A 24,739-nucleotide genomic window follows, 5' to 3' on the forward strand; every position below is an offset into this window, starting at 1 on the left:
AAGGTGATATCAGACGGTGGTAAGTCTTGTGAATAAAATAAAAGGGGTGATGTGACCAAGAGTGACCCTGGGGGAGGTTGGCGTGATCATACTTCGGAGGTGACTGGGAAGGCCTTTCCGAAGAGGTGTAATTCAAGTTATATAACTTGAACGTTGGTGAAGAGCTAGCCATGCCAAGATCTGTTTATGGCTGAGGGACCAGCAAGTACAAGATTGAGAGGCAAAAATGGGCTTGGCCTCTTCCGGCAACAGAAGGAAAATTCACATAGAGTGTGGTGGGTGAGAGCGACCTGACGTGTGATTGGGGAGGTGGGCAGGCCCAGATCATGGAGGGCCTTTCAGGCTGTGGCTAGTAAGGAGTTTCTCAACATTTTATAATCCAGGCCTGTTAGTTGGCAGCCAATGAGGTTTTGTGGAGTTTTGCTTTTTGTAATTGGTATTACACAAATCGTGTGACTTTGACAGTACCTGCCTTACCCTCCCACCCTTCTCACCAATTCCATGTACAGAATACTTCATCTCTTTCCTGTGGTAGCCCTGCAGATATTTGGTTCCCCAGTCTCTCCAGGCTAACATCTTTAGTTTTATCAGCCGTCCTTTCCTGCTTGGATGGATTCTTCAACCCTAGGGTTTCTCTCTTCTCTGAACACATATTTTCTGAGAACTTCAGGAATTGGTAAAATTTTGGTGGTGTGATGGTCAGAATGGCCATCATCAAAAAATCTACAAACAATAAATGCTGGAGAGGGTGTGGAGAAAAGGGAACCCTCTTGCACTGTTGGTGGGAATGTAAATTGATAGAGCCACTATGGAGAACAGTATGGAGGTTCCTTAAAAAACTAAAAATAGAACTACCATATGATCCAGCAATCCCACTACTGGGCATATACCCAGAGAAAACCATAATTCAAAAAGAGTCATGTACCACAATGTTCATTGCAGCTCTATTAACAATAGCCAGGACATGGAAGCAACCTAACTGTCCATTGACAGATGAATGGATAAAGAAGATGTGGCACATATATACAATGGAATATTACTCAGCCATAAAAAGAAATGAAATTGAGTTATTTGTAGTGAGGTGGATGGAGTTAGAGTCTGTCATACAGAGTGAAGTAAGTCAGAAAGAGAAAAACAAATACCGTATGCTAACACATATATATGGAATCTAATGACAGTTGTTCCCCTGCCAAGACCATCTACCACCCCGTAGCTGAGCTTGCTCATATCAGCATTATTTAAATCAGCTCTTCTCTGGGCTTCAGTTTGATTTTCTTTTAGCATTTCAGTGTGCCCGTACCACTGACGCTGTCATACAACATTCAGTCTGGGAAGTACCCCTCAATTTCTTAAGAGACAGGCACTGCTCTGAGAGTCTTTCCGTCCCCTGTCCTCTATTTCAGCTTGCTAACTGGCTTCCTCCCTGGGTAGTGTTTTTCTCGGTTCTCTTCTGAGCATTCTTTTCCTGGGGGGTCTTTTCTTGCTTGAGAGCGTTTTCTGCATAATGTAGTGCAGAGGTCTGGTAGGGGCAACCACCTGGCTTTTTCTTTCTGTTTCCTCTCCACAACCCATAGATCTTGCTATTATGAGGTTCTGTGCACCAGCCGCTTGCTGCTGGCCCAGTGTGGAGGTACAGTGGGAGAAGATTCCTGTGGTCCCCCGGGACTCTTTTTACGTATTCCTTGATTTACTGAGTTGCTTGAGGAGCTGTGTTTAGGCTGGCAGAGGAAGATAAGGAATTCCAGGAATTCTTTGCTGCTTTCTCCCAGATAGCTGGCTAAATTCCCTTCCTCTTCCTCCTCCATTAAAGAGGCCTGGGGGCAGGAGAGAGTTGAGTTCAGATTGATCCTGTAATTGACCTCCTTATGTTTGTCACTGACTCTTGATCCTTCTGATCAAGATGATTTATTGGCCTACTAATTTTAATAATGATAATAATAATTGTTGTTGTTGCAATTACACCACTTATTTAGCCTAGCCATTACCCTGTTCATTTAGAATTAGGTAATGTAGACCAAATTGCTTGCATAGATCCTGGCTTGGTGTTCAACTAACAGGTGTACTGCTACTCAGATGGGGGTGATTGTCTCCTTAAAGTTACAGGGATTATTTGGGGTTTTTAGTCAGTGACAGCTTTTTTGGCCTCCCAACTCTGTATCCTGGATTACTTGAATGGTCTAGGCCAGTGGTTCTCAAAGTGTGGTCCCCAGACTGTCAAGCAGCAGACTCACCTGGGAACTTGTTAGAAATGCAGAGTCTCAGGCCCTACCTAAGATCTACTGAACCAGAAACTCTGGGGTGGAGGCCCAGCAAGCTCTTTTAACAAGCCCTTTAGGTGATTCTGATGTATGATCAAGTTTAAGAGCTGCCGGTCTGGGCCATCAATTTCACTTCTTTTTTCCAGGGATATGTCTCAGCCTCTAGTGTGAAAAGTTGCTACTCTTAAGATGATTTGGTTGAACCTGGGCAAAGTCTCAGGAGAGGTTCTGAAAGGAGAATGTGTGGTTTTGTTTTGGTGATTAGCTGGTTTAAAGGAAGACCTTTTGAGCATAGCATAAGACCTGGTGGGGCAGGCTTGGAGTTGAAGTGGAAAGATTAGCAGAAGGCCATTGGGGATTATAAATTCAGAACAAGGAGTACAAGTGACACTTGTGTTAGGGAACCAGGCTGAGAGGCTTGATGACTGCCTTCACCCTCACAGAAAGGATGTCTCCTGCTGTGCAGCTGTGGCAGTGTGTCTTTAGGCCAAGGTTGCCCGTCTCTGGTCTGTGCCTCTATGGGCAATGCATGTCTGCTCATCTCAGTTTCTCTGTACTTTCACTAATGGCCAATCCCCCCCCCCCTCCAATTTATTTATTTTATTTATCTATTTTTGGCTGTCTTGGGTCTTCGTTGCTGCATGTGGGCTTTCTCTGGTGGCGAGCGGGGGCTACTCTTCGTTGCGGCGCGCTGCCTTCACATTGCGGTGGCTTCGTGGCTTCTCTTGTTGTGGAGCACGGGCTCTAGGTGCGGGCTTCAGTAGTTGCAGCATGTAGGCTCAGTAGTTGTGGCTCGTGGGCTGTAGAGCGCAGGCTCAGTAATTGTGGCGCACGGGCTTAGTTGCTCCACAGCATGTGTGGATCTTCCTGGAGCAGGGCTCGAACCTGTGTCCCCTGCATTGACAGGTGGATTCTTAACCACTGCGCTACCAGGGAAGCCCCCAGTTCCCCTTTTGATTTGGGTCTGTGTAAAAATGGAGAGAGATTTTTAAATAATTTAATCTGGTTCTAGTCAGGCTTACTAGCCTTGGCAGCTTTCTGTTTTCCTTAGGTGATATTGTGTCTTTCTACGTGGATCTGATATGTTTGATTTTTAAGTTAAATGCTCAGCAGGAGACCGGATGTGCTTCTTAACACCTTTTTGCCAGCCTCCCTTATACAGACTAAGGAAGAGACTTGAGAAGGGATCTGGTCCAGTCTCCTGACTGCAGCCAGACCCTCTTAATGTCCCACCCTGATCCCTGGTGAGTAACTAGGATGTGCCCATATGCAAGGAACCGACGGCCTCTGCTGAGAAATTCCTGTGATGAGAGAGCTCACCACATCAGGAGATGTTGCAGGAAAGTTCTAACAGTTAAAGATTTTCCTTATCTGCTACTGAAAAAATGGCTGTCAACCTGTAAGGAAATACCTAAATGCCGAAGAAGTAGTCCTGACGTAGCCGGAAAGCAGCTGAACTTGGGAGCCTGGATTGTCCTATAAGAATAGGCAGCTCTAGATCCCCTGTATTAAATTCCACTTAGCAGTAGGTTGTCTGTTTTGAAATATCGTTAAGGGTGACACTTCAAGCCTCTCCTATCCTGAAGTGGAGGTAAGCTGGGATGATGGGAGATAAGATTCTGGGCCATTTTGTACTGTAGTATGTCTCAGTGCCCTGGCTTAAAGGGAAGAGCCCAAGCCACTTGTAGCTGATAGGCATGTGGACTTGCTGAAAAGCCTGTAGAAGAGATAAAGTAGGAATGGCCTGAGGGTTAGAAAGGGAACTAGACAAACTGATCAGGCCTGAGCAGAGGGAGAAGGGTGTTCAAGAATCTGTGCTGATGGATAATTTTATGCTTCCTTTTCTCCTTACCATTTACTAAATGTTTGCCTGTTTTGCTGAATAGCAGCCAGAAGACTCTAAATTCTTTTGTCTGCCGTCTGAATAATTTAGTTGGGTTGTTGTTCCCTTCCCCGACAATTCCCTAAAGAATCTCTCCTGATTTCAGAGGGGCCAGGGAAAAGGGACGCTTCTCAGAAATCAAGCCAGATCTTTTCTGTTTCTTCCTGACCCGTCTTCCAAAGCCTGGGACCCTTCTTTTTTCACCACCCCCGCTCCCGACTGTATTAGATTCTGCTACTTTATTTTCCATTTCTAGATGGATGTTTCTTTTCTTTCTCTCTAATTAAGAAATTACCTCGCCATCTGAGCTATTGGCAAGTATTTGCCAGAAGATCCAAGGCAAATCTGCCAACTTACTGGAGCATGACACAGCTGCTAGGACCGCCCATCTCACAGAGTCTGCAGAGATGCGGGGCTGTCACTTCAACAAGTGTCAGATATACACACTCTGCACACAGAGCTTCCCAGGCATAGCCTTAAATAAATATCCCAGAAGGATCTGTTCTGTTTCTCATCTCTGACTCCCTTTTCCATCGCCATATGTTTTTGAAACATGATTTCCCAACTTCCCATCACCACCTACCTAGACCCCTATATATTCCCTCTCTTCTCCCTCTTCAATAAAAGAACCAAAGCATCTTTTACTGCTTTAATAGAGCAGATAGTATATTCCCTTGCCCATGACCAGTTTGCAAGACTGTTCTGCCCAGCCTGGCAGAGAGCCTGGTTGGTTCATCTCTGTAGGTCACGGGGTCTGGATTGGTTTGGGAACCCCCTCTCTGACTGAGAAGAGGCTCCCCAACATATTGAACTAACTTTCAGGGCTGGCTGTGCCCTTTTTGTTTTGAGACCTTTCTCAAAGGGCACTGTGGTTTCTCCTTCCTTGTTGGAAGTTCCGTATCTGTGGAAAAGTTCCCGGTAACCTTTCAAGGTTTGTACTCTGTTCCAAAGGGGCTCCTGGAAATGAAAGTGGTCTTTTTTTTTTAATTAAATGATCTCACAGATGATCAAAAGGAGCACATAAAAACTGTACTGCGGGGTTGGCAAGGTTGCCAGTGTTCTCTTTACCTTTGGTCTGGGCTCATAGGTCTGAGACAGTGTCTCACCAACAGCCCTTGGCTCTCGTTGGGGATTGGGGCTGGAGAGACACAGAGGGGAGGCAGTAGGGGGATATTAATGCTTTGAGGAAGTGTAGCTTCTTTTTTTTTTTTTATCTTAGGAGAGGTATTTGAATTCGAGTTGAGACATTCAGTCCTGAAAAAGAGAGCTTGCAGAAACTGGATTTGATGTCCAGCATTATCTTGGAGGGTTTGGCCAGTGGGTCACTTGGGCGTGTGTTACCCGACTGATGCTCGGTGGCTTGGGAGTGCCAGGGATGGTGTTCTCTGAGCACAGGCTGCCACTTAGCAGTTCTGTGATCTTTGTTAAGATTTGCTTCCTCTCTGGTTGAAAAGAGGTGGGAGCAGTGACTAGAGGTTTCTCTGAGGATTAAATGAGTACTAAGTATAGTGCTTGGCATGTGGTAGGTGTTCAGTAAATGGAAACTGCCATTAAGAATAACAGTATTGATAATTATTAATATTAATACCAATATGGCTATTTTTCTTAACAGCATGAAGTTGGTGCCCCATCTTTACTGTCCCATAAGTACCTTGTTCTCATAGCACTTATCACTCTGTCCTTTAATTGCCAGTGTACTTGCTGTTTCTCTATGAGGCCATATGCCTAGGTCCTTGAAACTGCTGTCGCGTTTACATTGTATCCCAGCATCTCCAGCACCTGTGGAGATGTACTGGCACCTGTACTGTACCAGTACAGTGCCTGGCACATAGAACGGGCTCACTAGGTACCAAATAAAATATGAACGAACTCTTCTAATTGACTTTTAAAAATGCATTCCCAGACTTCACACTCCCGTACTCTGCAGTGTGTATCCTGTACTTCATGCAGGCTCGGTGCCTATCTGAACTCTTTTCCTGCTTCCCCAGTGACCATATTTATTAGTTACCACTTCCTTTATCCATACCTGCCCTCTTGTTTTGAAATACTGTTCATCTTCTCTGTTGCCATTCTGCATCCTTTTTTTCCCTTCCTGTGTTCCTTCTCTTCCATGATACATTCCCACCCACGCCAGCCCATGTTCATCCCATTCATGCAGTCCTATTTCCTTTACAGCCTGTAAAGCCTTGTTGTTCTTGAATTTTTGTGTGATAGCTTTATCTTTCCAACTAGATTGTCAGCTTCTTGAGAGCAACCATATGTTTATTGTGTCTGTCTAGTACAGGTTATAGACCAGGGCCTGGCACGTAATTGCTTCTAAATAAAAAGTAAGCCATTGTCAGAATACCTAAATGAATTGACTGTTGGACTAAAGGGGTAAATGAGATAAGAATGTCTGCTGATGGAACACAGTCTTTATAGTTAGTTGTGTGAATATGGGGGTTGAGGACAGTTACCAGCACCTAAATTTTGTGTTAGGTTACAGGTTTTCTGTACTCTGTCTTCCCAATTCCTATTTTCGCATTTTCCAGTCAGTTCTTCTCCTGAACGGGGCTTGGGTGTGTCCTCTAAGAATTGTAAACTGTGATATTTAGGCCAGTTGTAATGAAATGAAGCCTGGCTCTCATTTGGCAGTGTTCTCGTTCAGGGAATTGTAGAACTGAAGTGCTGAAAGGACCTGAATCTTCTCTTAGGTTTACGATCCTGCTATCTTCCTCAGGTGCTGGCTCTTCACTGTCTTTCCTCCTGGTTATTTTATTTTTACAGTGTTTGAAGAGTTCACACTTCTTTAAAGGTATGAAGGAAAATGTAAAATTTAAGCTTGTCTACTGTCTCTGGGGAGGAAGGTAACATGTTTGGTAGTGATAAAGGAAATGGGAATGGCTAATGGTAACATCGAGGTTTGCCATTTATTTAGTGGGTTTTATTTATCCATGCTGTGTTCATTTCTTCATTAGCTTTATTACCAAGCTGTTTCGCTATGAAACTATAATTGGTTGTTTCATTCAATTTTTTTTTGCGGCCAGAGGTCCAGTGGAGGACTCTGTGTGTGGGGGCGGTTTCAGGAGATGCGGTGTGCAGCACATAGCAGGTGCTTTGTCGGTGTTTGGGAATGGGTGCATGCAAATGGAAGACACGCCCTGCAGGAATGTGCAGCCTGGGCTGGGACTGCACTGAAGTAGCCGTGTGAGGGCTGGGGAGAGGGAGGGGGACAGGGCACTAGTCCCCAAGGGGGAGCCAGCCTTTGGGAAAAAGGAACAGGAAGGAGATGCTGGAGGAGCCTCCCATCACCACATGGACTGTGGAAGACAACCTATAGCAGAAATAAATGTGTTTTGAAGAAATGCCAGATAGCATTCTATTCTAGTGGGTAAATATTTAAATAATTATAAATTTTACAGCCTGACAACGGGGCCGTTTGGAGGGAGCACACTGCCTGGCATTTAGCAGACGGTCAGTAAACATTTATTGAGTGAATGAATTCAGGGCAGAGTGGGGCTGGAGGCCCCAGGGTTTTTGTTCCTCTTTTTCTTTTTCACACCCAACCCACTGCTGCTGCTTCAGCCAGGAGCTTTTCATTTTCCATCTGTAACCAGATGAAAATTGTGAAGAGTGGTTCGAAGAGTTTTTATTGGTAGTTCTCTTTTTTTTCTCATTCCATTGTGAGTAAGTAAGGCCGTGTACTGTGTAGACGTTTACTGGCAGGTCCATAAAACACACGTTTTTGAGGGCAGAGTCCATGTCTTTGAGTAATAATTAACTGCTAATGGCATTGTCTTTGGTGCTGTATGGTAAACAATCAAGAAATAGCCTGTCTTCAATGAGAGTTTTCAGGCCAATGCAAAGACCACACACAGACAAACCTGGAGAGTGGTATTTTGACTAAATACAAGCAGAAACAAAAGGGAGAAAATACTGCTGGTTTTGTGTTGCCATGTTTAATGGCATGATGGCGTCGGCTTCCCTTGAAATCCCTCATGCCTGGTGGAGGGCACGCAGAAAATGGTGAGAAGGGCAGAACAGAGGCTCTTGGCTGCTGGGTTTTCAACTGTAGCTGGATCTCCCTTGGGAGTTTTCAGATCTGAGTCTCTGTGAAATGGAGCAAGTGGATTGAGCCTGGTTCGTCCTTAAACTAAGTCTCTAAGAATTAAGTAAAAGCACTACGTGCTTTTCAGTTGGAAGCCTGCGGAGAAAGAGCCTGGGAACACAGACTTCAGAAGTCATGCAGTTTAGAGTTCCTCTTCCGCAGCCCTCCTTCAGGCTCAGGAGAGAGGAAATGTCTTGTTTAGGGTCACTGGAGGCTAGGCCTAAAGACTGGGTCTGCTGTATTTCCCTCCCTGGGCTCCTTGTACCACTAGGTACCAGCTGTCTGGAGTGTCACTTTTCTGAGTGAGGAAGCAGAGATGCCTGGCCTGGACGTGCATTGCGGGACTGCAGGATTGAGAGCACTTAACTTTCCTGGGTGTCTCCTGCCTGGGCTCACGCTGTCCTCAGGTTAACTTGTGTTCTAGGGCTGCTTTTCGGGGCTCTGAGGGAGAGAGCTTCACAGCACGGGCGCTGCAGTGCGAGGAGGACAGTTGCTCATCAGCCTCACCTAGAATGTGCCCTGTGGCAAGGTGGCTCTACTTGTACCCTCTCCTGCTGCCTGCAGGGCAGGGCGGGGAGGCGTTATGGGACCCCACAGCCTGAGAGCTTTGGTGCTGCCTGCTCTGGGGTTGACCTGGAAGGCATTATAAGGAGATGGTGAGGGAGGAATGAGCAAAGGGATGTAGGAGAGAGTGGGCTGTCCTGATGCTCTTTCAGGGGCTTAGGGAGGGAGCCAGACAGACAGTGACATTTTAATTACAGACTGAGTTGTCAGGCCTATAATCTTCCCAATGGTCCTCCTTATTTTCTAGTCTTCCGAGTCATCTGCATATGACTTGGAGGTGCTGAGGCTTAAAATTTCTGATCTTGGTAATATCCTGTCAGTCTAACCTTTTGTGATTTTGCCCTGGGAGTGAACAGAGGGCAGGAGCCAGCTCCTTATAGGCACTGAAATGTCCCTGCAGTGGCATGTGAATCAGATTTCAGATCTGTTTTTAAGGAACTTGAAGCAAAAGTCAACCCCAAAAGAACCCTGAAGGTGCTGCAATGTTCTGGGTGGTTCTTGCTGACCTGACTGAGAAGATGGACCTCAGGAGGACCTGGGAACCACTCATGTTTCTCCCTGAGGCTTTGGAAGCAGGGACATCAGCCTGATATTTGTTGGTATCAGTATGCAGCAAATCTCCAAGTGATTCTGTTGCCTCGGATTCAAATTTAATTCGCTCATTCTTAAGTTGATTTTATTGACCTAATATTTATTGAGAGCCTTCCCTGTGCCTTGCTTTTTGCTGGCATTGGAGATAAAATGGCAGGCTGGACACACTCAGTGCCTGCCTTGGGAGCTTAGTGTGTAGAGGCTGGAGGAGACTGTCTGGACCAACACCCTCACCCCATTTAGATGTGGCCTTTGAGGCCAGAGAGGAGGAACTGTCTTACCCACAGTCTCAGGGTTTGGGACCTTGTTTTCTCAGCTAAATAGTAAACAGCTGGAGGGCAGGATCAGGTTTTGTTCTTCTGCATGATACCCTGCAAGTAATAGCCACTCAGCAAATATAGATTGATTGATTAAATATGGCAAAGATATTCCTGAGCACTCCTCTTAGTTGTACTGCTTCCTCATCACTGCATAAGTTTCAGTCCCGTGCCTTACAGGGGTGGTGGTTTAGTACACCCTCACCGTGTCTCACCACAAATGCAGCTTTAGGTTACATTTGACCATCACATCTCCTAGAATCGGCTTCTAAAATTATGTGTTTGAGCCTGAGGCAGGAGGAGACCAGTTGGAGATTTTACTCTCCTAATGGAGTCTTGCAAAGATATCCCTTAAAGGCTGGGAGAAGGAAACAGCACCACTTACAGCCTTTCTGCTGCGCTGCTCTGTGCTGGTTGCTTCCTCACACTGCACTTGTTTTATTTAGTCCTTTAAACCTTTGTAAGGATCAATAGGTGGTGTGATCCTGATGTTGCTAAGGATAAACGGGAGCTAACTGACGGCTGGCTGAAGCCTGTGTCACTGTGCCTTCTAACATTTTCCCCAGCCCCTCTGGGAAGTGTATACATGTACACAGGAGCTTTGAGTGGTTTCTGTGCTTGCTTTTCCTGAGAAGTATTTGAGAGACTAGAACTCATGGAAATTCCCGTGATAATCCCTGGAGAGCAGAGCATGGATTGCTTGTCTTGTGTATGTGTATAAATCCTTGCAGATTCTCCTGTCCCTAGAGTGAGTGCTGATAAACTGCCAACTTCTACCTCCCTCCACTCCCCAGGTACTCCTGTGCTGGGATACACTTGAATGGACTGATTTTAACGTTTAAGTATTTTGTGGCTAGTACACATAATTCTGGGTTTGAGGACAGTTGCAGTAGACTGGCATAATTGATTTACCTGCTTGAAACTAAGCACTGTGAGTTCTGTATGCAAATGCAAATTAAGCCAGATACAAATGATCACTTTGGTTCTAGAATCCAGAGGGCGGTTGGTGCATTCAGCTTTGTAGAAGGAAGCAGTGGCTGGTGGTAGAAGCCAAGTACCTGGAGATGGAAGCTGTTGGCACTGGGGACAGTTTACCATGTGAGATCTTAGGAAACCCCATCTCACTTCCTTAGCTTCAGTTTCTCTATCTGTGGTTTAGGAGAAAAAATTACTTGCCGTTTGACATCCCTTTCTCAGTGCTGCCTTATGGAGAAGAAGTTGTGGTGCTGCAGGGGAAAGGAGCACTGTTGCCCAGAGTAAAAGCTTGTATGTGAGGGCATATGTAGGTACACAGATATTTGCATGTGGATAGTTGGTGGTTTTCACCATAGTGGTCTTTCTGTGATTTATCCCCTTAGGCCCAGAATTCGGCTTTTTAAATTTTTCCCTGCACTTCACTCAGGACCCGTAGGATGACACAGAAATAATACCGATGCATCCCATTTCACCTCCCAAAAGGCTATGCATGTTCTGAGATTTGGAAAGGGGCTCTTTGTGACTCCTTGGGCTTTTTAGGCTACCCTCCCTGGGCCCAAGGAAACAGGTTGAACGGAAATCTGGCTCAAGTCCCATGTATTTTGTGAGGCCCTGGCGCCTGGCATTGGGGGCAGAGGATTATCTCCAGAGAGATTTGAAGCTCAGGGCTTCTGCCGCATCTTCCCTGGCACTCCTCCCCTGGGGTTTAGAAAGCTCTGGACTTCATTCTGAGTGAAGTTCAGAGTGACATCACCCCTGAGGAATTCTTTGGGGGATGTGGGAGGATGACTTCTGGAGAATCAGGAGTTCTCCAAAGAGAGAGGAAGTGTACATTGCTGTGGTGAATTCCATCTTCGTCTTAGGAACCTGAGCTGCTCTGTTCACTCCTATCCTGAGCTAGAAGGAAATGGAAACTTAGGCTGAATTAATAGAGATGCTGTATCCAGAATAAAGGAGGTGAGAATCCCACTCCCTCAGCACCAGTTGTTAGACCGCACCTGGAGCATTGTGATGAATTCAGAAAAGCACATTTTCCAAGGGATATGGACACACTGGAACATATTTATAGGAGAGTGGAAGAGCCCACTCTGGTCTGTGAGGATGGCTGGGAATACAGTGATTTTTAACCTGGAGAAGGCAAAACTCAGGCTTTGACTGGGCTTTAAATGTTTGGAAGGTTGTGCTGGGGAATCCGTGTGTGGTCCCAGAGGTCCTTACATTGGAATCACAGAACTCTTGGGTGGAGGCTTTAAGGAGAGTGATTCTGTTTAATATGAGGAAGAATGAGTTTCATTTAGAGTGGTATTTTTACTGCTTTCTCCTTGACCATCAAAGTGATGTGTTAATTTTGGAGCATTTAAGAGGAAAGAATAAAAAAAAATTCATGAAGTATCTATAATGCCCCTATTGAGAAGCAGCCACTATTAGCATTTGGCACGTTATCTTCTAGTATTTTTGTGTATTTTCTTTTTCTTTACAAAGTTGAAATCATAGTGCATAAACAGTTTTGAATCTTAATTTTTTTTCTTTTGGCCACGCCATGCAGCTTGTGGGATCTTAGTTCCCCGACCAGGGATTGAACATGAGCCCTCAGCAGTGAAAGCTCGGAGTCCTAACCACTGGACCGCCAGGGAATTCCTTGAATCTTAATTTTTAAGAATGATTTCAGGCAAAACATTTAACCTCACATTTAATAATTTGTGGTAAACATAACATTTTAGTGGTTTCATAATATGCTATCCTAAAGGTATAACGTAATTTGATCTAACATTTCCTCCAACATGGGCCATGGGCCACTAAGTTTATTTTGTAGTTTGTGCTTTGCACTAAACATCATTATGCATAATAAATCTTTGCATGTGTTTTAGATTATTTGCTCAGGTTAGACTCCTAGAAATGAATCTGTTAGGTCAAAGTGTATGAACAATATAAACTGTTGATATACATTGCTATATGGTTTTACAGAAATATTATACCATTATACCAACTTATACTCTGTATCAGTTAGTACACTTTTGCTCCAAATGATCAGAAAACTTAACTTTAACTGCCATGAATAAAAAAGGGATGTATTGGCTTTTATTACTGGAAAAAAAAGATGTAGGGCTAGAGTTTAGCTTCAGGTGTGCATGGATACAGGGGCTCAACTAATGTCTCTAGGATTCGGTTCTCCCTCCGCCCCCATCAGTAAAAGTCTGTTGGCTACTCAGGGCAACTGTTTGTGGTGGCCTGTGTGTATGTGTGTGTGGTTATAATTGAGCTTTGAATGAGGTATAGTGTTTCCATGACTGGCACAGGCAGCCTCAACCCAAGGAGGCTATCAGGGGCATCTGCTTATTTCTTTGGTCCCATTTGGTCTGGTTTTGCTGACGTGAAAATTTTTCCACTGAAGTTTTTTTTATTAGACAAAGGAGGTGGATTACAGAGCCTTAAGGGGTTGTCCCTTGGTCCATCTTTCCATCTCTGTGCTTGTCCATATGTCTCTTCATTCATCCAGGTAATGAATGGATGAATAGGAGTGAAAGGATGTGAATTCTCATCCAGGTTCCAGCACTGGTACCCTAGCGCAGTGTGCCCTAATGGCAGTGATCAAAGCACAGCTGGGATCAGGGAGCAGTTTCTCCTCCTGGGGCACATCCTCCAAAGCATCTGCTTTCCAGCAGTTTTTAAAAGGTAAAATGTATAGTGAAAAGTTGTTAGAGGAAGTAGTGTGGAAGCCAGACATGGAGGCACTCAGGGAATGTAATCAAAGGGTACTGTCTCTCTCTCTCTTTTTCCAACTGATTTGCAAAGTCCACCCCCAGAGTCACTCACCAAGGCTTTAGAAGCTGATTTTGCATCTGCTTTCTGAACACCTCCTCATTATTTAAAGAGGGCTAATGTAGCAGTTCTGCCTCTCTCAGAGGGTTTGGGGTTGGGGGATAAAATGAAATGAAAACGCACGCGATAGCACCACATAAATGTAAGATGATGTGTTAAGGGTTGAGCACCTAGGGCGTAAAAGCAAGGGCCACATCCCTTCTGAAAGGGGTAATTATGTCCCGTTCAGTAAGGCCCCAGAGGAATTGGTCTTTTTCCTCTTTGGTAGAGGAGCCCAAAAAAGGAGGTTGGTAGGATATTCAAGAACCACTGAGTCTTTGCACATAAAAATCTGGACCTCAAAAAGCGTGAAATAAATGCGGATTCTCCTTCACATCCATTGCCACCACAGGCCCCCTTCAGCTTGGCTTATGTTACTGCAGCAGCCTCGCCTTGCAGCTCTCCTCTGCATCTTCCGTAGACTGCTCTTCCTAAAAGTGCAAGTCCCGTCATGCCACTTGCCCTGCTTCAGCCCTGCTCTTGGGATGCGCTAAACTCCTTCATGTAACTGAAAAAGGCACATAGGAGTGATCTGGCTCCAGCTGATTTCGCCACTTTATTTTTTCCCTTCCTTCTTTGTGGCTCTACATTACAGTTGGACTTCTTTCGGTTACACCATGCCTTCGCCTGCCTTCAGACCTTCCCGGGTGTAGTTTATTTCTGCTTCACCCTCAACCCCAAACCTTTGAGTCATCTTTCAGATTTCAGCTTACATGTCACTTCCTCCAATTTTTGTCCCTCTTTTGACTGAGAGACTGAATGGCTAGTCACTAATGGTGGAAAAGGTAAAAATGGCTTATGCGTGTGCCCTCTGTCTGGGCAGGTGGTGACTGAGTATGGAACCCAAGTCCAGCAAATGGCCAGTGGGTGTCAGAGTGGTGTGGTCACCCTGAGCGGAGTTCACGGTAGGCGCTGGGAGGAAGGCGCTCCACGTCAGCCTGTCCCTTTGGCATTATCCTATGCGTGTCTGCTTTGGGCATGTTCTGTGTTAGTGCTTTTGCCCCAAGGTGTGGAGTCCCAGCTTTTGATCAGTGCAGCGGCCCCCAGCTGTCTGAGTGGTTTTCAGAAGGGAGTGGGATGGAGGAATGTAGATGTCAAGCTCTCACTTTTCTTAATTCTTAGAAATCATTATGAATCTGAATCCCCGGGTTGGTGACGCTGCAGTTGTCTGGAGATTCTCTGTGCACACGTGAGGCTGTGGGTGCTTGTGTGGGATGTGAATGGATGGTGATTTGTTCATGGGTAGGACTGGGAAACTTTGAGAAGAAGCTGCTGAAATTTATCTTAGGTTTTTGCTGAAGTGAATAAGAAAATACCTGGGTTCTCTATACAACCAAGCATTCATGAGGCTGAAGGACACAAGTTATCAGAACTGTTTTGATGACCTCATTTAGCACAAATATATCGCCAGAAATCAGAGTGCTAATCAGTTGGTTCTGGAGACGAAACAGAACCGATGTCCAGCTTCTTAATGGATTAGAAAGTGAAAAGAAGCCTTGTGAGCCCTGGACGGGAAGCTGGTTCCTGGTGATAATTTATACATTTATTAAGCAAACATTTATTGATTACTGTGTGTTAGTCTTGCTTGTGCTTGAATACACGTATTACCTCATTTCTTCGCACAGTTCCAGGATCAGTTTGAGTTTTATTTTAGGAGTTTTTAAGAAATACTCTTGAATTTGTTTTCGATGGTGTGGCTGTTTATCTAATGGGGAGTGGTGTTGACTTGTGCTACTTGGTTGCAAGACAAAGCATTAGGAAGGAGCTTGGCTCTCTTTTTCTACCTGCCATACCACCTTTTTCCCCCTCTTTGGAATGAGAGTAACTGTTAAGTGAATGGGGACCAGAGAAAGCACAACTTGTTAACAAGCAAGATACTTCTTGAAAATGGGATTCAAAGTTAGAGTTTTCCTTGCCTCGCTTTCCGAAAACCGCTCTAATATTGCCACGCTTGTGTTTCCATTTCTGTTTTTCATCCAGAATGACATAACATCCTCTCCAGGGAGTATTCTAGTGTCATCACCATTGGATCTTTTTATTAAGAAGGACTTTGGAGGTCTGCAGAAAGGGTGATTGGCACAGAATTATAGGTTGGGGAATTGTAGCTGTCTTGCTGTAGGTCAGCCAGGTTGTAATTGCTAGCTCTGCTGTGAGAACCACCCTGCAAAGTTCTGAACTCTATAGACGACCTTGCTCTATAAGCAAGTAATGCTTTTGGCGCCTATTGGTGGCTCTTTATTGCCCTTCTTCAGATGTCTCTTGCAAACTGTTCTAAAGGTTCATTTCTCCCTCAATTTAAGACGATCATTTCAGACTTATTAGAGTCGTATTCGCTCTCCTACAGTATTAACCAGGAATCTAGATATCAGGAATCAAAGTTGTGCATTCGTTTGATCACTCTCCCTTAGCAGAGCAATTGTTTATAGTGCTCAAGTGAAGACCACTTTGTGAGGGACCTGGGAGTGTCTATTTACATTTTGGAAGGCAAAACAGTGGCATAAAGACTTTTAGGGAATGTTATCTAAGTAACTGGAAAACTCAGAGGAACAAGGAAAAGAAACAGTGTTGAGCCAAGTGGTTAGAATAGGATAAAGGGATCTTTAATTCAGGGAGCTCTGGAAAGGAAAATGGACTAAGGTATTTTAAACCTATTTCCTTTTAATAAAAATTTCATATTTTTCTGATTCCTAATTTATAGGCGATCTGACTTCTGTGGGTTGATCAGATTTGTAAGAGGATAGTATGTTAGTCTTCTTGGGCTGCAGACTGATTTGCCGTAACAGAATCCCACAGACTTGGTGGCTTAAACAACAGGAATTTATTTACTCACAGTTCTGGAGGCTGGAAGTCCAAGATCAAGGTGCCGTCAGAGTTGGTTTCTGGTGAGGCCTCTTTTCCTGGCTTTTGACGGCCTCCTTCTCACTCTGTCCTCACACGGCCTTTTCTCTGTGCACACATACTCTTGGTGTCTCTTCCTCTTCTTATAAGGACAGGAGCCCTACTGGATTGGGCTCTACTCTTATGACCTCATTTAACCTTAATCAGCTCCCTAAAGGCCCTGTCTCCAAATACAGCCACATTGGAGGTTAGGGCTTCAACACATGAATTCAGTCCACAACAGATGGGAAGACCTTATGATTTAATTTAGGGGTCAGAAAACTAGCCACCCCCCACCCCAACTGTTTTCATAAAGTTTATTGGAACATAGCCACGCCCATTCATGTTTCGATTGTCTGTGACTGCTTTTGCACTACAAGGACAGACTTGAGTAGTTGTGATAGACAGTCTGTCCTACAAAGCCTAAGATATTTGTTATCTGACCTTGTACAGAAAGTGTGCCAACCCTTGAAATAGGCTGAGCTTGTTCTAATAAGAGAAGGGGATTGTTTTTGTACCAGGCTTTGTATCACAGTGATTTTTTAAAATTGACATACAAGTAGGAATTATTTGTTTACACATTAAGTAGGAAAGGAACAGAGAGTGAAAATTGCCCCATGGCTAAGGTGCCATGCCAAGTGGTTGGTACATATCAGGATTACTGGAAAGGGCAGCTGTGGTCGGAAGACCTTGCTGTATGACCATGGGCCATTCACTTCACATCTCTGAGCCTCGGTTCTTCCACCGTAAAATGGAAATAAGGTGACCTGTCTTATAACATGATTGCTTGGATCCAATGAAATAAAGCCCCTAGAGTATCCTATAAACGGTAGGAGGACTGTATAAATAGGAGGGATTATTCAGCACCTATTTGTGCTGTTGCAGCTGCTGCAGATAACTTGCCCAGTAAAACTACCCTATTATTTAGAGACTGAGAAATATTTGGATGATGGTAATGTGCTGCTCTAGAAAAAGCAGTCGCCAGTAGGATTTTTATCACATAATTAGAGGGTCTGCTGAATGTGCTAGTGAAGAGAAGCCGCTGTGTGCTGTTGCCTTGTGTTAATGTGGACCAGGGATCCTGAGCGTTTTCCCTGAGGATGTCCTAGAACAGCATCCTTGCTCCCTTCCCTTTTGTGATGCTGCTGCCTCTGGCCAGCAGAAATTCTTGGAAGTTCTAGACATAGTGCCGGTGCCGCAATGGCCTTAGGGACCGTCACAAAATGACCATCTACCCACGGGACACCTATGCTTTTCAAATTAGATTCTGGTCAGCTACCTCACATGTAAATCTTCTGAAAGGAGGAGCAAGCTGGAAAGCTGGGCAATGGTAGGAGTCGAGAAGATCCGAGGTTAGGATGAGAGAGAAGCAGAGCTGTTCAAGCTGTTTCTTGATCGACTCATTTGTTCATTTATCTTTTCATTCCATCACTCAGTTTCCTCATATTAAGAGGCGTAATACTATGTACTTGCCAGGGTTGTGGCAAGGATTGAATGAGATACTGCTGATAAAGTGTGAAGCAAACTATCTGACGTGGAGCAAATGCTCATTAAATGGTAGTTCTTGTTTTTATTGTCATTTTCTAATGATTTCATATTCATTCATTAACTCCATATCCTGTTGCAGACATTGATGAACAGAGGTAGGAGATAAAGATGCATAGGTCCTGCCCAGCCTTGGCTTCTGTGGCTAGCCGTGGTTCTGGAGAACCAGAGGTGCTCTTTGTGCGTCCATCAGGTGTGCATTTCTCATAGTGAGGCCGGTGGTGCTGCTGCTGTCTCTTAACTCAGCCTGCTCACCTGCCAGAGCACCCCCAGCTTGCCTGTCCAAATCTCATCTTTCCTCCAAGACCAAGCTTGGGGCCCATCTTCTTCCTGATGCATGTTGGCTTACAGGCGTCACACCCTTCTCAGAATCCTGAAGCACTTATCCACCCAATTTAACTTTGGATCGCATCCCACCTGTATTTTTATCATTGCTTTATGTAGCCTTGAGAGAAGATACATGTCTAACTCATCTATAATTCTTGAGCGCTTATAACAGTGCCTGACACATGCATATGCTCAATAAATATTGGATTGGATTAATTCTAATTCAATGTAACCATCATTTTTTGAGCATGTACTTCTGCGTTTCTCAACCTCATCCCTACTGTCGTTTTGAACCAGACAATTCTTTGCTGTGGGGACCATTCTGTGCACTGTAGGATGTTTAACAGCATCCCTGGCCGTTATCCACTATATGCCAATAGCACCCTCCAGTTGTGACAACCCAGAATGTCCTCAGACATTGCCAAATGTACCCTGAAGGGCAAAAATCACTCCTGGTTGAGAACCACTGATTTACTCTGTTCTAGGCACTACCCCTACCCCCCTCCCTCCCTCCCTCTAAAATATTTCTTTTGTCAGAAAACTATTTTGATTGGCTCTGGTTTTTTTTGTTTTGTTTTGTTTTTGTTTTGTTTTTTATTTATTTATTTTTGGCCTTGCTGCACAGCTTGTGGGATCTTAGTTCCCCAACCAGGGATTGAACCTGGGACCATGGCAGTGAAAGCGCCAAGTCCTAACCACTGGACCACCAGGGAATTCCCAGCACTGCCTATTTCTTGTCTTCTCAGTTAGGTTATAAATTCCGGGGGGAGAATTTTCTTTATCTCCACAATGCCTGTGTACTGGCCATAGAGTACATGTCTAATTCATAGATGTTTGTTCACTCAATCTGCTCGGCTCATTTTCCTCGTTGTACCACCTTCAGCTGAGGCCGGGAAGAACAAAAAATTCAAGGCTATCTTCATTATCCTCAGTTAGCATGCATTAAATAAATGCTTAGAATTTCCTGGTTTTCATTTTGCCTTCCTTGCTAACTCTCAGGTCTGGAGTCTCCTACTTTCTGAATGCCAGTACTGCAAGCAAATGAGCAAATCCCACATCCCTTGTTTAGATTTCCTTTGGAAAAAATTGATTAATATAATAGACTTATGGGTACATTTTTTTTCCTCCTCTGGAATCTCATTTACGGCCTTAAAACTCCACGAGGCCTCTGTTTGTCGTTTTTGCACAAGGTGGTGCTAAATTTGCTTAGGAATAGTTTCAAGAAGTATTTGCTCTGCCCTTCCAGGGATGGACACCAATAGGTGGCCCAAGTGTCCCAGGGACTCAGTTTTACATGTACGGTTGTACCAGGGTAAACAAAGGCTAAAGGTCTAAGTTTTTAAGTTGGGAGTGTGTGTGTTTGTGAGAGTGTGTGTGTAGTAAGGTGACAGTGAGGACAGAGCAAGGTTCTGTTGGGGAAAATTAGGAGAAGTGGTGTTCCAGGAGAATTCAGTACAAAGAGCTCTGGAAATGAGAGCTCAGATCTAAGCTGGGATACACCACTAAGTAGCTATGAGGGCCTGGGCAAGGTAGTAACTCCTCTCTGGGCCTGGTTTCACCTGTGAAGGGAGAGAAATGAATTAGATGATCTTTACCATCCGTTCTACCTCTGAACATTTATGACTTGAAAATTTTAGCCTGAAGCACACTTCTTTTATACTCATGGAAGAAGACTTGATTAGAACGTTGGGCCAAGGTCTCCCAACACTTTGTGAAGACTACTCTCTTGCTAGCCATCTTCAACTTTTAGAAAGGCTGCCATGAAGCTGAGAGATTGGAGTTGTTCTTTGATACCTTGAGAGTAGAACCAAGTGATAGGAAGGCAGATTCTGGCTCAGTAGAAGAATTTTCTAGCTATCAGAGTTGCTGGAAAGTGAAATAAGCTTTAGAGGGAAGGAGTTTCATCACTGGGGGTATTCTAGCTGAGGTGATCAGCCTTGCCTGGCTGAAACTGAGTTATCCAATGAGTGATCAGACTAGGTGACTTGAAGTCCTTTCTGACCCTGCGAATTTTTTAAAATTCTGTTTTTGTTTTTGTTTTTTTATTACTTATATCTTGAGATCCTTGAAAAGGGAAGGGGAAGAGATCCTTGAAAAGGGAAGGGGAAGAGATTGCTTGGTGGAGATGGATGTTAAAGTGAGGGCTCTGAGGCAGAGAGAGCATTGCTTTTAGTTATATTTTTTCAGAAACAGCTTTCAAGTGGGGTGTGGCCTGAAATGTAGGCGCTCAGAGATGTGTCAAGAAAATCTCTGTGGTGCACTGGCTGTGGGGCCCCAGCCTTGACCTTCACGGGCCAGGGACTGGCCCCCATGCTGAACCCACAGCTCTGCTTGCCTCTCTCACTGTGAGCTGTCCTGCCTTACTGAGCAGCAAGCAAAAGCCATGCTGTTTCCCCTGTCACCGTCTGTCTATCTCCTCATGGCTCTGAATCAGCTGTCATGGGAATTGGCTGTGACTGAGAACCAAAATTAATCTACTTTCTCTGGAGATGATTTCTTTCAGGCCCATGTCTCTCACATTGCTGTGCTTTCTGAGGCCAGCATCTTTCTGTGAAGTCCTTGCTTTCCATTTTTGGAGCATTTTTGTAGGGCTCCACAGAGCGCCGGTTCCACTCTGTAATTGACTGGATATATTTATGCCACTTGTAATTACCTCGAGGTAATCGTCTGCTGAGGCCATGGCAGTGGCTCCTTTTCGGGGGGCCTTCCCTGGGCATTCATGCCCATACTTCCCTGCCTGTGGAATGGGAGGTCAGCTTTATTTGGATGGTAGGGCGAGGGTGATATACCCAGATTGTTCCATGACACTGCTTCCTCTTTCCACTGACTGCCTTTATTTCTTCATCCCTGCTGTTGCAGACAACCAGTGTAGCACAGTGCATGAACCGTCTGTCAGGGGCTGCTGAACTAGCTGGGTCCTAAAGCACCAGGTGTCGTACCATTTGAAGGAAGTTGGTCAATCTGCTGCTCCCCTGCCCTTACCCTACCTCTCACTATTGTGCTCTTACTGCTTTCATCCCTCTTCTCATCCCACCCATAGTTTTACATGGAGATCATGAATCCACTATGGACCCTTCTGGTTTTGGAAATGAGGGCGAATGGCATTTGACGTTGGGAAGAGCTACTTGGATCTCTTACTGTCTTAGCTCAGGTCGCCATAACAGTACCGTAAAATACCATAGGCTGGGTGGCTTAAACAACAGACATTTATTTTCTCACAGTTCTGGAGGCTGGAAGTCCAAGATGATGTATGAGCAGATTTGGTGTCCAGTGAGAACTCTCTCCTTGGGTTGTAGACAATTGTCCTCTCTCTGTGTCCTCACATGGCCTTTTCCTCGGTACATGGACATGGGGAGAGAAAGATCTTTCTTCTCCTTTAAGGCTATCCATCCTACCATCCTATCAGTTAGGACCGTACCCTTAAGACCTCATTTAACAATAATTACCTCCTAAAAGCTCCTTTTCCAAATGCAGTCACTTTGGGTGTTAGGGCTTCAACATATGAATTCAGGGGGACTCAGTTCAGTCTAGCACTTACTTATTGGTGATTTTCTTCAACTTCAGAAGACAAAGAATAACTCGCCTTGTAATGTGTGAACAACACAGTGAGGTGATGGGTTATACGGCTGTCTTCTTTCTGTCAGAACTCTTGCTTTTTTTTTTTCTTTGACTATTTGAGGCCTTGAGGGAGCCACTTTCTCTCTCCATGTAATTCCATTGTCCACAGATAGCTCGCTGTTTCCTGGTTAAAGAACACTGACAGGGGCTTCCCTGGTGGCGCAGTGGTTGAGAATCTGCCTGCCAATGCGGGGGACGTGGGTTCGAGCCCTGGTCTGGGAAGATCTCACATGCCGCGGAGCAACTAGGCCCGTGAGCCACAACTACTGAGCCTGCGCGTCTGGAGCCTGTGCTCCGCAACAAGAGAGGACACGACAGTGAGAGGCCCGCGCACCGCGATGAAGAGTGGCCCCCACTCGCCGCAACTAGAGAAAGCCCTCGCACAGAAATGAAGACGCAACACAGCCAAAAATAAATAAATAAATAAATAAAAACCAAAAAAAAAACACTGACAAAGGTCTAGGGTCTCTAGATACTGTGCCACCAAGGGACTGGCGTGGTTAAGAGTGCCTGGACTTGATTCAGATTTAGGTTACAAGGAGTGGCTTATGTTTAAATTCAGTACTTGTTGCCCTCCTCTGTCAGAAGATCATTTTACAGAAGACAAAACAAAGACTGCAAAAGTTCTGATGGTTGGTATGAGGTCTTAAGACTAGCTAGTGGCAGAACCAGGAGCATAAGCCTGTTTACAATCCTTCGTTGTTATTAGAGCTGATGAACTTCCTGGGAGAATGTAGAAGGGAATGCTTTGCTCATTTTGTTGAGTAACCTTCCCTAGCCTTGCTCTCTTGGGGGGTGTTCTTCATTTCACACTTGAAGGGGTGGGGAAAGAGTGAGATAGTTCATTGCATGGGCTTCTCTACAAACTGGAAAGGTGTTCTATGACATTTAAAGAACAAGGGACTTAATGGCCAGTGATATGAGCAGGTCTTCTGTAGATTCCACCTCTTAAACTTAAGGCCTCTCTCTTAGAACTGACATGCTGGTTAACCTCACTCTTTTTTTTTTTTTTAACATCTTTATTGGAGTATACTTGCTTTACAATGGTGTGTTAGTTTCTGCTGTGTAACAAAGTGAATCAGTTATACATATACATATGTTCCCATATCTCTTCCCTCTTGCCTCTCCCTCCCTCCCACCTTCCCTATCCCACCCCTCTAGGTGGTCACAAAGCACCGAGCTGATCTCCCTGTGCTATGCGGCTGCTTCCCACTAGCTATCTATTTTACGTTTGGTAGTGTATATATGTCCATGCCACTCTCTCACTTCGTCCCAGCTTACCCTTCCCCCTCCCCCTCCCCATAGCCTCAAGTCCATTCTCTAGTATAACCTCACTCTTAATTCAGGTGACACGTAGTAAATATTTAGCACTGAGCTGGATGCTGGAATATAATGGTGAGGAAAGTGGCCTTGCCCTGCCCTCATGGAACAGAGTCTAATTTCTGTTCTCTCTATCCCCACATCCTCACTGTGCCCTTACCTGAAGCAGGAACAGTTAGGGGTTCTAGCTGCGGGTAAAGGCCTAGGAAGGGAGAGTGGATGGGGTGGGGCATCGCTTAGGGGGTGGCTGTGGAGATTGATCCATACATCTCCTCCTTCCTGATTGGAGTCCATTCTATCCTGGCTGCTCCCTGGAACTTTGGCTACTGCAGTCTAGTTTCTTTTTTAAAAACTGTAAAGCTGTACAACATGATTTGATATACATATATACAGTGAAATGATTACTAGAGACGAGCTAGTTAACATCTCACAGTTACTTTTTTTTTTTTTTTTTTGGTGTGATAACACCTGAAATGTACTCTTTTAGCAATTTTTCAGTATTCCATACAGTATTATTTAACTGTAGTCATCATGCTATACATTAGATCTCTAGACTTACTCATCCTACCTAACTGCAACTTTGCCCAGTGTCTCCCCATTTCCCCCCCACCTCCCTGTCCCTGGTAACCAGTCTACTCTCTGCTTCTGTGTATTAGACTTTTTTTAGATTCTACACGTAAGTGAAATCATGCAGTTTTTTTCTTTGTGTATCTGGCTTATTTTACTCAGCATAATGTCCTTCATGTTCATTCATATTGTTGCAGATAGCAATCTTTTTTTGTGAAGCTGAATGATATTCCACTATGTGTGTGTGTACACACACACAATGCTATTTCTTTATCCATTCATTCATTAAGAGACACTTAGGTTGTTTACATATATTGTCTATTGTGAACAATGTGCAGTGAACATGGGAGCACAGATATCTCTTTGAGGTATTGATTTCATTTCCTTTGGATATATACCCAAGAGAGGGATTACTGAATCATATAGTAGTTTTACTGAGGAAGTTCCATATTGTTTTACATAGTGGCTGCACCAGTTTACATTCACACCAACAGTGTACAGGGATCCCCTTTTCTCCACATCCTTGCCAACACTTATCTTTTGTCTGTTAGTTTGTATTTGATAATAGCCATCTGAACAGGTGTGAGATGATATCTCATTGTGGTTTTGATGTCTATTTTCCTGATGATTAGTGATGTTGAACACCTTTTTAGGTACCTGTTGGCCGTTTGTATGTCATCTCTGAAGAACGTCTATCAGGCCCTTTGCCCATTTTTTAATTGGGTTGTGTCTTTTGCTATTTAGTTGTCAGAGTTCCTTATATATTTTGGATATTAACCCCTTATCTGATGTATGGTTTGCAAATATTTTCTCTAATCCATAGATTACCTTTTCATTTTGTTGATGGTTTCCTTTGCTGTTTATGAGCTTTTTAGTTTTGATGTAGTTCCTCTTGTTTGGTGTTGCTTTTGTTGGCTAAGCTTTTGGTGTCATATCCAAAAATCATTACCAA

The 24,739-nt window shown here is 44.4% G+C and overlaps 1 protein-coding gene and 1 non-coding gene across 9 annotated transcripts in view; one reads left to right on the forward strand and one right to left on the reverse strand.

Annotated features, from left to right (window-relative positions):
- Positions 1 to 24,739, forward strand: part of LOC132372880 (carboxyl-terminal PDZ ligand of neuronal nitric oxide synthase protein) — a 304,178-nt gene that overhangs the window by 108,317 nt on the left and 171,122 nt on the right. The gene's annotated exons all lie outside the window — the stretch shown is intronic.
- On the reverse strand, positions 18,923 to 18,995 carry TRNAE-UUC (transfer RNA glutamic acid (anticodon UUC)). Its single transcript has one exon. It is a non-coding gene; the product is annotated as a tRNA-Glu (tRNA).

Source organism: Balaenoptera ricei, chromosome 1 (assembly GCF_028023285.1).
Source record: "Balaenoptera ricei isolate mBalRic1 chromosome 1, mBalRic1.hap2, whole genome shotgun sequence".
In the NCBI taxonomy this organism is placed as follows: Eukaryota; Metazoa; Chordata; class Mammalia; order Artiodactyla; family Balaenopteridae; genus Balaenoptera; species Balaenoptera ricei.